The sequence below is a fragment of the Lissotriton helveticus genome, chromosome 1_1, assembly GCF_964261635.1.
Source record: "Lissotriton helveticus chromosome 1_1, aLisHel1.1, whole genome shotgun sequence".
In the NCBI taxonomy this organism is placed as follows: Eukaryota; Metazoa; Chordata; class Amphibia; order Caudata; family Salamandridae; genus Lissotriton; species Lissotriton helveticus.
In genome coordinates, this window is record NC_136057.1 from 932,169,774 (window position 1) to 932,185,412 (window position 15,639).

Genomic DNA, 15,639 nt, shown 5'->3' on the forward strand with positions numbered 1-15,639 from the left:
TTCTAGCGCTCAAGTCGTTTCAACACGTGCTGCAAGGAGAGCCTGTCCTTATACAAACAGACAACACAACCTGCATGCACTATATAAACAAGCAGGGCGGAACGAAATCTCCAGCACTGTCTCGCCTGGCACAGGCAATTTGGGACTGGTCACTCAAGCACCAAATCACGATCACCGCAGTGCATCTCCCAGGGTTGTCCAACCTCCTAGCGGATTCCCTGAGCAGATCCCGATCATCAACCCACGAGTGGGAGCTACATCAACCAACACTCGACATGATCTTTCGTCGCTGGGGTCGCCCAACACTGGATCTGTTTGCAACGCCGGAGAACCGGAAATGCCCAGCTTACGCAAGTTGGCATCCCCACAAAGGGTCACAGGGCAATGCCCTTTTGATGAACTGGTCAAATCTGTTTGCTTACGCCTTTCCTCCAATCCCGCTAGTGCCTCGGGTGCTTTGGAAGATACGAAGAGAACCCTGCCACATCATTCTCATTGCTCCCAGGTGGCCAAGACAGACATGGCTCTCGGAGTTGCTCCTTCTGTCCCAGTGCGAGCCCATCCTTCTTCATCCTCGGATGGATCTTCTTTCCTCGGACAGGGGTCTCATCTACCATCCGGACCCCTCTTCTCTGAGCTTATCAGGCTGGAACCTGAACACTGTGAATTTGCACATCTGACCATTCCTCAAGAATGTCGAGACATCCTTGCTCAGGCCAGAGCTCCTTCAACTATAAAAACTTACAAGTTGAAATGGAAACGATACTGTCATTGGTGTGCTGCTGCCGGTCTGCATCCCTTGCGTGCGACACCTGCACAGCTCCTCCCTTTCTTCCTTCAATTGGCTCAGTCAGGATTGTCTCATGCCGCTTTAAGAGATTTCCTGGCGGCAATTTCACGCTTCCGCCACGATGGCTCCACCTCCCTCTGTTCCTCTCGGATAATACGCCAATTTTTCAAAGGCCTATTTCGTAAATTTCCACCAATTCGGCGCCCTCCTCCTGCTTGGCGCCTTAACATTGTTTTGGCACAATTAATGAAAGCGCCATTTGAACCAATACTTAGAGCTGACCTCAAGTTCATCACCTGGAAGGTGGCTCTTCTTCTTGCATTGACGTCTTCGCGTCGAGTGAGTGACATTCATGCATTTACGATCAAACCACCATTTCTTCAGTTTCAGTCGGAATGTGTGCTCCTACGCACTAACCCTACTTTTCTTCCTAAAGTACCTTCAGATTTCCACATTAATGAACCTGTTGTTCTGAAGACTTTCTTTGCTAACCCGCAGTCTCCTGCGGAACAACGCTTGCACTCCTCAGACATTAAACGGTGCTTGAAATTCTATATCAGCAGAACGGCCCAGTTCCGCAAATCTGACCAACTCTTTGTAGCTTATGGGCGTTTTCACAATCGACGTCCTGTCACCAAACCTACGATAGCCCATTGGGTGTCTTCGGCTATTGCTTTCTGCCATCAAAAGGCAGGCAAACCTTTACAATCTCCGGTGAGGGCCCATTCTACCAGATCAATGGCGTCCTTTACTGCACTGTTTGCCGGTGTCCCGCTGCATCACATCTGCAGAGCAGCCACGTGGTCCAGCAGGCACACGTTCACGAAACACTACTGTCTGGGTGCCATGAATGAAGGGGATACCGCAGTAGGACAAACTGTGCTTCGTAATCTTTTTCAATAAGGTGAGCCTCTGTTCTACCCTCCTCCTATTAGTTTCCAAGTAATTGCTGACTGGTTTTTTATATATATATATATATATGTGCTCCATACATATGATTTTCAGTCTTTTATTATGCATTGTAACTATGGAAACTTTCTTTGGTACTGACTGCTATCTATTCTATATTCAAGCATGTGAATCTATGAAAGACACCCCAATACTGGAGAAGAACAATTGTTACTTACCTGTAAACAGGTGGTTCTCCAGTATTGGTGTCTTTCATAGATTCACATGCGACCCTCCCTCCTCCCCTCAGAGGCTCTCTTCTCCTCATAGACTCTTTGGTCACTCTTGTGCTACGAAAATCTGAGGTGCTGAGCTCTGAGGAGAAGGTTCTAGAGGGCTGCTGACGCCTGATTGGCTGCAGTTTGGACCAACATAATGACAAGGATAGACTGCATATGGTTTTTTCCTTTCCCATGCATTCCTATGTAGAAATGTGGGTAGGCTGTTTATGCCTTTTTTCTAGTATATATTTCAGGTTTTATGTTGTTACATATATATATATAGTATATAATTGCTATTTTATTTACCGTGGGACTCCCACTCCGACGACGGGGAATATTCAAGCATGTGAATCTATATTCAAGCATGTGAATCTATGAAAGACACCAATACTGGAGAACCACCTGTTTACAGGTAAGTAACAATTGTTCTTTTGACTGTTTCTATTCTTCCCCACCAGGTGATGAATTTGGGCGACCAGTTCTCCAGCAGGCCTTTTATCTTATTTAGGGTATTTTTCTCATTTTGCTCGAGGGTGATTATTAGGTTTCTCCTGAAATTGATTCCTAGGTATTTGACCGATCCCGTTTGCCAGGCTAGCCCTGAGTCTCCTAGTACATCATTCGTTGTATGTACGTTCAGTGGCATGCACTTTGACTTCTCTCTGTTTAGTTTGTAACCGGAGTGAGATGCGTAGGTGTCGATGGTGCGCATGAGAGCTGGTATGGACTTGGTCGAAACTTCTGTAGTGATTAGCAAGTCATCCGCATAGGCAGCTAACTTAGCTGTGGCGTTGTTGATATTTATACCTGCTATGTTCTTATTTCCTAGGATGTCCCTGATCAGTGGTTCTAGTGCTAATAAGAACAACAGTGGGGATAGTGGGCAGCCTTGTCTGGTCCCTCTTTGGAGGTTAAAAGGGGCTGAGGTTGTTCCGTTAATCGCGATCTGTGCTTTGGGATTTTTGTAGAGGGCCATGACCTTCCTTGTGTAATACTCTCCCAGGTTGTATGCCTGCATGCATTTCTCTAAGAAATGACAAGATACTCTGTCGAAGGCCTTTTTTGCATCCAGTGTGATTGTGACTGCCGGGTTGTATGAGTTCGAGCAGTGTTCGATGACTTGACAGAGGAGTCTGGTGTTGTCACTTGACATTCGGGTTTTCATGTATCCTACCTGTGTGTTCCCTATTAGCTGTGGGAGCAACCTGTTGAGTCTTGTTGCTAGTATTCCGGCGTATAATTTGCAGTCTAGGTTTATGAGTGATATTGGCCGGTAGTTTTTTGGCCATTGTGGGTCTTTGCCATCCTTTGGGATGACTATGATGTTGGCCTGTGACATCGTCTCTGTTACTACCCCTTCCCCTCCGCAGTGATTGAAAACCTTCATTAGGATTGATGCTAGTTGGTCTTGGAAGGATTTGTAGAATGGTGCTGTGTAACCGTCTGGTCCTGGGGCCTTGTTGTCTTTTAGAGCCTTAATGGCTGTCCTGACTTCAAGAGTTTTGATGTCTTGGCCTAGCGCCAGCACTTCTTCTGTCGATATTTTCGGTAAGTTTAGGTTCTCAAAGTAGGTTTTGGTTCCCTCTGTGTCAAGGTCATCATCTTTGTTGTAGAGCTCCTCATCTTTGTTGTAGAGCTCCTCATAGAATTCCCTAAAGGTGTGTGCGATGTCCTTGTGACCGGTGTGTGTTTTGCTGCTAGTGTCTGTGATTGATGTGATGTAGTGTCGCCTTTGCTTGTGCTTAAGGTATGACGCTAGGATCTTCCCTGCTTTGTTTGCTTCGCAAAGGTTGATTTTTTTGTATTTTTTTATCCATAACCCTGCCCGTTCGCTAAGGATTCTGTTGAATTCATATTTTCTCTTTGTGAGTTCTAACAGTATATGTTGATTTGTTGTGTCTCCAATGTGTTGTGTTTCTAGTCTTTTGATGTCTTTTTCCAGCTGTGATAGCTGAGCCTTTGCCTCCCTGCCCTCCTGGCTTTGATTTCTATTAGTACGCCTCTGATAGTTGCTTTGAGGGCCTCCCACAGAGTTTTGGGGTCTACGCCTGGTGTGTCATTGTCTTTGATGTAATCAGCAATGGCTTCCCAGATGTTATCCTTGTCTTCTTGTTTGGCTATAGTTGTGAAGTTGAGTCGCCATCTACGGGTCATGTGTTCATGTGTCTCCCTGTGAGGTGTAGGCTGATGCATGCATGGTCCGATATTATTCTGGCAGCGATGTCTGTGTTCAATTAGGTGCGTGTGGGTTCCTGAGATGGGAATGTAATCTATTCTGCTGTATGAGTTGTTTGGGTTCGAGTAGAAGGTGTAGTCTCTGGTGTCAGGGTGCTGAAGCCACCACGGGTCTACTAGGTTGAATCTGTTGCATAAGTTTGTTAGTGTCTTGTGTGACGTCGGGGTACGTGCTTTAGTTTTTGATTGCCTGTCTAGGGTTTGGTCTAGTGACATATTGAAGTCGCCCGCCACAACCGTCATGTTGTGTGAACTGCTGGACTCTATTTCCTTAATTACTCCCTCCCAGAATAGAGTGTCGTCGGTGTTGGGTGCATAGATGTTCGTCACGAGTATTGTCTCCTCTCCTCTTTTCATCTGCGTAATCAATAGTCTGCCCTCGTTGTCTTGCTGCACATTCTCAATGGTTATGTTAGGTTTGCTACTGGTCAGAGTGATGACCCCTCTCTTTTTGCCCACTGCTGGTGAGCAGGCAACCTGACCTATCCACCTGGCTCTGAGTTTGTCTGCTTCCTATGTGGAGAGTTTGGTTTCTTGCAGCAAGATAATGTCTCCTTTGGTCTTGGCTAAGTAGTCTAGTGTCTTTTTCTCCTAGATAGGGTGGTTGAGACCCTTAACATTGAGGGAGATGATCTTAAGGTCTGTTGACAGTGTCTTGTTATTAGACTGTGTCATTTTTAGTACTACAGTGGGCTAATTCTGGTTTGGCCATGGGTAGCCTTTCTCTGGCAGTGCTGTGCTGTGAGCTAGCCATATCCTTAGGATTAGGTGTTTTTGATGTTATGGACGATCTATCTAGTTTGTGTGTGATGGCTGCGACAAAGACAAGAACAAAGCATACATGACGGACAAGACAAACGTGATTGACAGGACGAACAACCCCCCTCCCCTCTGCTTTCTTTCCCCCCTCCCTCTCCACCCCTCCTCCCCCCTCACTGCTACTTCATACTGTGGGCTCGGTGAGGCACTTCTTTTTCCAGTTGGAGCGGACGCTTCCATTTCCTGCGATGGCGGACCTTGTAGGTAGTGTGACAGTTCAGCTGGGTCTTCGAATGTCAGCGTGACCCCCTTGTTGTATATTCTGAATCTTGTTGGGCTGCGAAGAAGGTGATGTTTTCTTTTCTTAGCCTGTCCCTCTGAGCTAGGAACCCCTTTCTGATATTGACTGTGGGTTTGGAGTAGTCCTGTGTGAGGATGATTTTGTGACCGTCCCATACCAGGTTGGGGTTCTTTCTCGCTACTCTGAATATGGCGTCCGTTTCCTGTGACCGTAATGGTTTGCATCGTATCGGTCCTGGGCTCGCTCTGCCCGTTTGTCTGATTGCTGGAACTCTGTACGCCTTGTCTAGTTCGAATGGACCCTCGAACTTGAGGTTAGTAAGCTTTGGGATGAGGTTCTGTATTAGCGACACACATGAGCCGGCTTTTTCTTCTTCTCCTTCTGGGACTCCAAAATTCCTTATATTGCCTTTTCTGTTGGGGTCTTCAAATTCTGCTGTTTGTCTCCGGAGTTCAGTAGTAGCTTTGGCAATATTTCCTATGGCCTTCCCTGTGAGTTGTGATCTGTCCTCTATATCACTAACCCTTTGTTCAACTGCTTCTAGCTTGTGTTTGGTTGCGTGGATGTCCGCTCTAATGGCAGCAAGTTCCAATTGTATCGTGTCCGTTGTTTTCTTTGTCGACTTTGCTAGATTGTGGACTTCAGCTAGTTTTTTGAGGATGCTGTCCAGTGTGCTGGTGATGTCCGCTCTTAGATTGATTGGGGAGTCCATGTTGCTCTCCGACCTGTTTTTCTTTTGTAGTTGCGACCCTTTTCCATCGCTGCCGGCTATTTTCTTTAGTTCTTTAATGGCACATGTTATGGGCTGGTCTTATGGATGTGTTTTGTGTGCCTGATCGCTTTTGTTGTCCTTGTCTGTTCGGACTAGGTCCTCGTTAGGGTTTGGCTTGCTTGCAAGTCACTTTGCTTGTTTTGCTTGCCAGCGTGTCCCGTTTTCATCTCTGGTCTTGTGCTGGCTTGTGTGTACACTGATTTGTGGCTTCGTATATTGTTGGTTGGTTCGTTTTAGGTGTATCTGCTGTTGTTGCTTCCTGTTTATCTTGTGCTTGTGCGCTTGTTGTTGGGCTTGTCTTACTTCCTTATCTCGTTTATCAGCCTCGAGATGATCTTGGCACGATCAGCTTGAGTGTTGTTCTCTGTGGAGTCTTGTGTGTTGGAGCCCTTGCACGCCCTGCTTGTGCCCTTGATACTCATAGATCAAGCACAGCTTGTTTAATTGTACTTGCGCGAGGCGCTCCCGATTCGTCTATTCGTACTTGGCACTGTGTACTGTGGTCCTCCCTCGCCTGTGCTACTATCTACTCGTGGTTAATGTTCTTCCCCGCTCCTTTAGCGCACTTCAGGTGTTTATTTGCACAGTTATTCTAAGCGGCAGCGGTTCTCTCTGGTTCTCTCTCTTCTCAGTTTCTCCCCCCCCCGGTGGGCTGTTCGTTTCGTTCCTGGCACCTCCTTCTTATGCCTTTCCTGCAAGATGGCTGCGCCCTCGAAAGGATGTACACTTTTGGTTTTGTTTTATCTCGTTTCGGGCTGGGGTTGGGAGGGTGAGATGAGAAGGCTGCAGTGTGGTTGGTGTTGACGTCTTTTTGATCGCTGTACTTCTTGTGTTTGGCTTTGGCGGTGGTTTGTCTCTAGGCGATGGTTCTTAATCCCTCTGGAGCCTGTTTGTTTCCTTCTTACTCTCCCGCTTGTTTACGGCCCCAGGCGTCTTATTCCCCTCTCTCAAGATGGCGGCGCCTCGGAGGATAGTCTCTTTCGGTCGTGTTCGTTTCGTGCGGCGGGGGTGGGGAGCCTGTTGCGCTTTGGTGTCAGCGGCTTTCCCAGGCTTTACCGGCGATTTCTGTCTGTTTCCCCCACTGCGGCTTTTGATAGCTCCAGCTAGAGCAGTTCCTTTCTTATGCCTCTCCCAGTATGGCCGCGCCCTGGGTGAGTTTCGCTTTCGGTTTTGTTGCCGGAGTACTCAGCTGTGCTCGGCGTGCTTGTTTTGACTTTGGAGGGGGAGTGCAGCGCGTTAGCGTTAGCGTTGCTAAGCGTCTCAGTGCCCACTGACCTTTCGTGTCCTTTTATTTGGTTCTGCCCGCGGTGTTTTGCCTCCTAGTTAGTCACTTAGGTGTATCTCCTTCCGGCGCCATCTTGTTTCTTGTGCGTTTTTTTTATTTTGTCCGATGCGAGGATGGGAGTTTTGGTGTTTTTATCTCGCCCTTGTTGCCTCCACTGCTTTCTTCTTACTCCTGCCTCTTTCCGATGTCCGTAGTGCCGTTTTGTCTGCTTAGACAATGTCGGCATCTCGCTGTTTGTTTCGTTAGAGTCCCGGGGTCTGACGGAGCTCCGGACTTAGGCAGCTACTCCCTTTGCCATACAAGCCACGCCCCGGTTTCCAGTGATTTTTTTTGTTAACCTATTTTCCCCACCAACCCCACTGTTGCTAGCAGGTAGCAGCTGCCGCTTCTGTTTATAGTTGTTTGGAATGTTGCAGTAGACGTTTTTGAAATTGACAACAATTCTTGTGCAGCATTACTTACGATCAGAGACTTTCCTGCATCCGCTCTTGTAGGATCCTTGTTTCATGCGTCATTTGGTGCCCAGTTAAGCTGGTACTCCTCCACGTCCTCCTCACCATCTATCTTATCATATTGCTACTAATTGGTATACATTTTGTAAAATGCCTGGTCTGTTTATGATTGAGACTCACAATAAATTCCCAGAACTTCAGAGGGAGTGGTGCTCAGAGAATATCACCCATATGCATTATGGATTTTTTTTGGGTTGTAAGTTACATATGCGGACCGTAGGTCCATGTAGGTGGATGTTGAGGTCTCTGCCCCCTGCAGGAAAAAGGGTTTTGGGAACGCCTCTGAGAACTGCAGGACCATGTTTCTTTGAGTATATTGGTCACTACTACTGAAGTACTAAGAAAAAAGGAAAATGAAGAGAGTGCGCAGCGGGTCTACTCAATACACAAACACAACAACTTCAATTGAAAGTTGCATTATATTGTCCTGTGAAAAACAGTACACCCTCTCTAGGTGGACGTCCTGTGAGACAGGAAGAGATAGTGCAGTAGTGGAACTTGAAGTACATAACCTCAACCTCATGCTTATCAGGCTGTCCCTGCTTCCTTTTTGTATTTCCATGTTGAGATTTCCTTTTCCTGCCTTTCGCCCGTGCAACTTTGTTTCTGAAACCTAACAAGACAGTTCAATTTGTTTAAGACAAAAATAAATATTGTCCTTTAATTAAATCCTCAACTTTTCATCATATTAGCTATTTCAGTTTATTCCTTGTCTCAACAAAATTACCAAAGCACTCGTAATAGGTGGCTGTAAGTGCCTCCAGCGATAATAATTCAAAAATATATTTTACTTTGTTAAATTTATAAACTTTCGTCTCTCTTGAATGGGCATGTTGTTGACAGTTCCACTGGATTTATTCCATGATGAAACTGAAATGAAGCAAAACTAATCCAAGGAAGAAGCCTTCTACCAAAGAGTAAAATGTCAGGTGAATATTAGGTCGTGGGATATCCATATCTCCAGCATGACGAACATAGTATCGGACACTGTGTGGTGATGGTATAAGGAGCATTCTACACTTTGGGGTTCTCTTTATTTAATGGAAAATCATTTCTAACAAAAAAGATACAGTTTATAAAGGCAGCAGCAAGCACACCAAAGCTTAACTTCATGCATTGAAAAATGTATACCCCTGGTAGATAATCTCCTCAATTGTTGATAGTAAACCTGTGTAACTTTATGGGTGAAAGTAGAAGTATTGAAAGGCCTGATATTGAAGCAAGGGGATATTGAAACAATAACTGCTCCTTGGAATGTTCTTTGACATACTTGGGAAACAGTCTCAAAGGATGCTACTCCATTAACAATGCTCCAAAATGTGTTGGGTGAGAGACCCATCTGAACCACAGATGAACACAGAATTTTGGCGTGCTGTAGCAGTTTGTCTCCAAAAGGTACTCTTACATGCCATTTCGCCAGTCATTTAGACTTGTAGATAACCATACAAGCCAACATGGTACAACGGCATTCTTTGCCTAGCAAAAATAAAACCATAAATGTTCTTGTGTAGAAGTTTTGTGCTCCATTTCATCCCTCCTAGCATATTATGGCTCACCCTCCATCAGTTATTTTTCTGCACTCATGGAGTATGATGCAGCTAGGAAGCTAGGAAGTATTTTTCTTCTGTTATCTTACTTTTTCTCATGGGCTCTCTTGAGTACTACACAACATAGGATTCAAATCCTACTTTTCTGAAGCAAATTTCAAATGTGTATGTACTCTGTGCTGAGTCATGAGCGTCTCAGGCACACATATTAGAAATTCACATCCTTATAAACTCGGAGATTTCATTTTTTAAATGCAAAGTGGTAGTAAATACCTCTTTTCATGGACTGCTTGCTGTCTTCTTCTTGGATCGGTATATCAAATCAGAGAAGTCTCTGGAGTCTTAAGAATTATCGGTGCTAGTGGCATCTCTGCGTAGTGTGATCGCAAAGTGTCAGCCCAGCATAAGGGAGTTCCTTGAGATCCATTCTAGGCCTAATATCAAGAATGTTTCAGCGGGAAATTAATCTTGTCCTCAATGCTTGTAGAGCCTAAATCAGTTATCTAAGGTATTTGTTGTCCCAGGCAGAACCATCCTGAATTCTTCCAGTCTTCATGCTGTAGAATGTGTTGATCCTGCACTGAAGGTCTATGCTTCTGTGTTAACAGTACTGGACCCTCATTCCAGCTTGCATGGTAAAGAGGGGAGGCCCCAGTTTATAAGAAGTCTAGGATAGGATAGACATTTCTCAAATGTAGTGTAAGCCAGATAAGAGAAGTGGCTATGTTGCTGAGGTACTATGAAGCACCAGAGTCCTCTACAGACCAAAATTGAACGCAAAGTTACTCAGAGATGCCTCACAACCTCCTACAGGGTTCAGTGTTCATGGTCCCTTGATTAATTGATCCTGCACTCAATGCCATCACAGAAATCGTGATCCCTAATAGCCGTAGCCAAGGAGCAGGTGCCACTTTAGTGCTTTCTTTTTATTGTCATAGTGTAAGGAGCCTGGCTTTATGTGTTTGGGGGTACAACATGCTCTGCCTGAAGTGGCAGTTTGTGAATCTGTGTCTTTTCTTCCAGGTAGCTGTTTTTAGGGTCGAAGCCTAGCGTAAGACTGCGCACATGCGCAGTCTCGCTGGCGAGATTTAGTGTTATGGGGACATTTCACTAGCTGGCTTTAAGCCACGCCCCTCTTTCCCATTGGCTGGCATCACAGTTCATGCTAAACGGTGGCCAGCCATTGAGAAAGAGGCGTTGATGACATACTCTTTTCTCTTTTTCGTCCATGCCACTTGGACAGACTTCCCTGACTTCCTTCTGCTGCAAAAGCTTTGTTATCTTTATGGGGGTGAAACAGATGGCCCCATACAGATAATAAACCTTTCGCAGCTGAAGGAAGTCTGGCCGAGGCCATCCAAGTGGGATGGCAGACAAAGAGAAAACTCTGTGGCGAGCGCTTGTTTTACAGACTATTGCAAAACTCTTTTCTAAATTTCTGAAACGTTTTAAGGAAGGCGTCCCCAGTCCTTTCCAATGAAGCATGATTTTCGGAGTGCCTGTGTTCAGATGGCGCTATTGGTTCCCTCGATCTGCTTGGAAACTGGTCCGTGAGTGTTCCGGCCGCAGAGCCCGGGCGGCCCGCTTGGAACAGTCAGGACAGTGTGAGCTCCGCTGCGGGCCGGGGTAACCTTATCCAGGACGGACCTCGGACCTGGGCAGAAAAGTGCAAGCCAGCCCGAGACCTGGGTAAATGTTTGTTCTCGAAAATGAAAGCGCGGAGCGTGTACTGGCGGCTCAGAGCCCTAATTACAGCAAGAGGAGATTTTTTATCAGAATGCCGGAATCGTGGAAGGAAGGGCGGGAACAGATTAGCCACCTTTCCCAATATATTTTTTTTCACCATTTTTTTTCCTCTTGGCCATCTCATTCTTTCCTCCCTTCCCCACCTACTACTGGTATTTCCTCACTTCTGCTCTTTATTCTGTTTTTACCTTCCCGTGCGTATACTCTTTCTCTCTCGTGGTTGTTTTCCTTCTTTCTGCTCATCCTTGGGTCGGGGGCGGGGGGATTTTGATGTTTCCCTTTCATTGTAGTGCTCATGCATATCATAAACACATAGAGGTTCGAATATATGAGACTCTGAGCCCACACACAACTCGATGCGTTCTTTAATGTGTACGTGGCGCTCATCAGCCTGTGGTGTCCTTTCTTTACAATTATTATTAAGTTAAAACGCTTGGGTCCTAAAAAGCTGTGGAACCTTCGCGCTTTCAGTCTGAGCTGAGTGAGTACTTCCCTTTTGTAGCCTGGTCCATGCCGCGCAGATGTCACTTACACCACGTGGCCTGAGAGAGTTCTTCTGCTGCGCTATTGGTATCCGCTCCAGAATGCACCCGTCTTTATCGGGCCCTCTTCTATCTCCACTCCTCTTGTCTCCTTCCCGGGGGAGTTAAAAGCAGAATTCCACAAACCGCAAAGATAGTGCAGTGGGTGAATGCACCTGTGCGGAAACTGTGGGTCACGGGGTCAAATGCAGGTAAGTAGATGTGATCCGGTCTGTGGAGTAAAGCTTCTGCTAGTGATTTGTATGGGGAATGTAGGTCACTGGATTTGATATCAAGATAGCTTCGCTTGTTAATGTGTCTGCTGTATGTTAATGTATCCATGCCACTCATCACCGCACAGAGTAACACAACAACCCCAGGAGTCGCATGGAAGGCAGACCACGAGATACTGCTGAACCTCGCACACCGAAGCCCCGGGGGCTCTTAGAGAGGAAGGGGCCTCCCCCTGCACTGGTCGATTCTAGCTTCAAGTATCCTACTCTTCACAGAAGTTAAAATTCATTTTCATTCGTGATTTTCAGCAGTTTGTTCGACGCGTGATTTAATCAGTCAATCAATCGAGATTTATGTAGCTCAGCAAATCACTCAATAGGGTATCCAGGCGCTAGATTAAATGCACTTTTGTATTCTGGGAATCCATGACCCCTATCAGCCAATGGGCGAGGCTCCTTTCTCTTTGTCATGGGATAGAGGCAGCCATGGGCTTGTGCTTGTAACCAGCCAGCAGGGCTGGGGCAGGACGAGCTACTCGAGGACACCTCTGGAAGTCTGGCTGGGTGGAGGGAGGAGCCGGTCCTTGGTCAAACACAGGCCACAGCTGTGACGTAAGCAGGCCGGTATGGATGGGGCCCGAGTGAGCTGCCTGTCAGACAGGTGCCAGGCTCTGCCCCAGCCCTCCCAACCTGTCCGAGACCCCTCCCTGTTGGTAAACCTTCGTGCCATTGCTGACCTTCGTGCCATTGCTGGCGATCTCCACATGCCCCTACAAGCCTCTTGGGCTGCAGGGCTGCTCCCAGCCCCCACAGAGCAGTGGGAGGTCCTGGTTGACGTTGGCCAAATCGTGCCACCCACCGCTGCGTGTCTCCGTCCATTAACTTCCTCGTATCCCAAAAAAGCCTGACAGCTGTTGAGGTTACTGTAAGCTCAGGCATCTGAATGAGAGGGGGGATGCTGGAGTTGGGGCGTCCCGGGACTCTGCTGACATCAGCAAGAGTACAAATAGTCTCTGGGCCGGCCAGATCTTTCTCACTCCACCTTACCTAATCCCAGCCCCCCTCAGGGAGCCTCCCGCAGCCATAGTACCCCGCACATCCTACAGGACCACCACCAGCCCCCACCATGAGCCAGTCCTACTCCTCCAGCCAGAGGGTGTCCTACCGCAGGGCCTTCGGGATCTCTTCGCCCTCGGTGGCCCGCGCCCTTCCTGGGCTCCAAGGGGAGCTCCACCAGCAACTTGTCCTCTAGGGTCTACCAGGTGTCCAGGAGCTCCGCTGCTCCTTCATACTCGAGCTTCCGGGCCAGTCGGGCGGCCACGCTCCGGACCTATGCTGGCACCGATGTGCTGAACTTCAACCTGGCCGATGCCATCAACCAGGAGTTCCTGCAGACCAGGACCAACTGTACTCACTCTACTGCACACTGTCTACTGCACACTGTCTACTGCACACTGTCTACTGCACACTGTCTACTGCACACTGTCTACTGCACACTGTCTACTGCACACTGTCTACTGCACACTGTCTACTGCACACTGTCTACTGCACACTGTCTACTGCACACTGTCTACTGCACTCTCTCTACTGCACTCTCTCTACTGCACTCTCTCTACTGCACTCTCTCTACTGCACTCTCTCTACTGCACTCTCTCTCTTGTGCACACTCTCTACTGCACACTCTCTCTACTGCACACTCTCTCTACTGCACACTCTCTACTGCACACTCTCTACTGCACACTCTCTACTGCACACTCTCTACTGCACACTCTCTACTGCACACTCTCTACTGCACACTCTCTACTGCACACTCTCTACTGCACACTCTCTACTGCACACTCTCTACTGCACACACTCTACTACACACTCTCTACTACACACTCTCTACTACACACTCTCTACTACACACTCTCTACTACACACTCTCTACTACACACTCTCTACTACACACTCTCTACTACACACTCTACTACACACTCTCTACTACACACTCTCTACTACACACTCTCTACTACACACTCTCTACTACTCACTATACTACTCTACTACACACTCTCTACTACTCTGCTACTCACTACTACTCACTCTACTACTCACTCTATACTACTCTACTCTCTACTCATTCTCTACTACTCTACTACTCCCTCTCTACTACTCCCTCTGTATTACTCACTCTCTACTACTCTACTACTCTTTACTACTCACTCTATACTAATCACTACTCACTCTCTACTACTCACTCTACTCTCTACTACTCACTCTCTACTACTCACTCTCTACTCTCTGATGGCATGACATGAGTGACCGTGAATCAGGTACCAGCATGATCGGCCATAGCGGCACTTACATAACTCCAGTAGAGGTTAGCGCTATAAAAATAAAAGCATTAAAAATGCAATTTGTCTCGCCTTTCATTAAGGTAAAGCCATTTGCTTTGCTATACGATACCATTAGCAAAGCAAATGGCTTTACCTTAATAAAAGGCGAGACAATTGCATTTTCAAAGCTTGTTTACTTGAATGATGTGTAGTCAGCAAAATATTAAATTCTTCATGTTCTTGCCACCTGCACATTGTATACATCACATTAACTTTCCTGGGGTTACAGCCAGCAGAAGTTCCATTTTCCTAATACCCAAGGTCCATCAGCTCAGCCCCACGCTTCTCGGTAACAGGATCTAGTGGAATTTTTAACACATTATGAAATCACTTTCATGATAGATTTACTTAAACTGCTTCCCCGCCAGCCCCCCCACGTGACTTAGCAGTTTCTTGCCCTACTTCTGCCTCCAACTTTGATCCTATGGATTCTAATGTGGCTGATGCAGCCATGGATATGGACACAATGTATGAGTACCTAAATAAAGTCCAGCTCATACATGCCCTGATGATTGTTTTTTATTGTATAATCTTTAAAGTCACTCGCCACCTTCCCTAATCTTCATATTCAAGAATGTCAATGTTGCATGGTTCTCGCTGAGTGGACCTTGACCTTGATTCGAGAAGGGGCCTCAGATGTTATCTCGACTACACAACCACATTGAAACTCAAAACAACATTTAAACAAATACAGTGGTCCTGATCTTGCAAATCTTTAATACTCATTGAGCTATATCCTGCATTCTATAGTGGTGCTCAACATACATATTTCGTATCACAGAAGGGACTCATGCAGGCTTGTCCAAGACATGTCCATGAATTTTCAGTGGTAGTCAATGCTATTCAGTTTTGCACTTAATGGTTCCTGTATTTCTGCTCTTCAGCATACAGTCTTTTCAGTGAAATCTTACAGAAGGGTATTTTTGTTGATTATCTGAATTCCTTCGCTGGTGTTATTTTTGTTATTTTATTTGTATTGAGCCAGCTTGGATAAGAACTCCTCTGTTGATGGAGAAGTAAGATGTAGAACACAAATATTTAATTCACGTATTATGTGCAGAAACTGAGATAACCGTCCTCAGTGATTATTGTGAGAGGACGAAACCAACATCAAAATGAATTAACAGTGGAATATTTCCTGGAAGGAAATAGGTTGCTTCTTAAGCAAGCGTCTGGAAACTGTTCAAGGAAGTAATTTGAAAGTTTCTCGATATCACTAGAGAGAGAGTTTTGACGTTTAATCTGGTCGGTGTTGACTCATCAAAGGCAATCTCTACAGATCTCTTTACAGTATTCTAAGGCATCAGGTTTTTGCCCTACGTTGCATTTGGGCTCATCCCTTCCATCCCTCAGTATCTCCGGCAGTCCGATAAAGTGACCAGTTGTATTTT

General features: G+C 46.3%; 1 protein-coding gene across 2 annotated transcripts in view; it reads left to right on the forward strand.

Annotated features, from left to right (window-relative positions):
- The window catches only part of USP6NL (USP6 N-terminal like), a 1,161,829-nt gene that overhangs the window by 979,152 nt on the left and 167,038 nt on the right, over positions 1–15,639 (forward strand). The gene's annotated exons all lie outside the window — the stretch shown is intronic.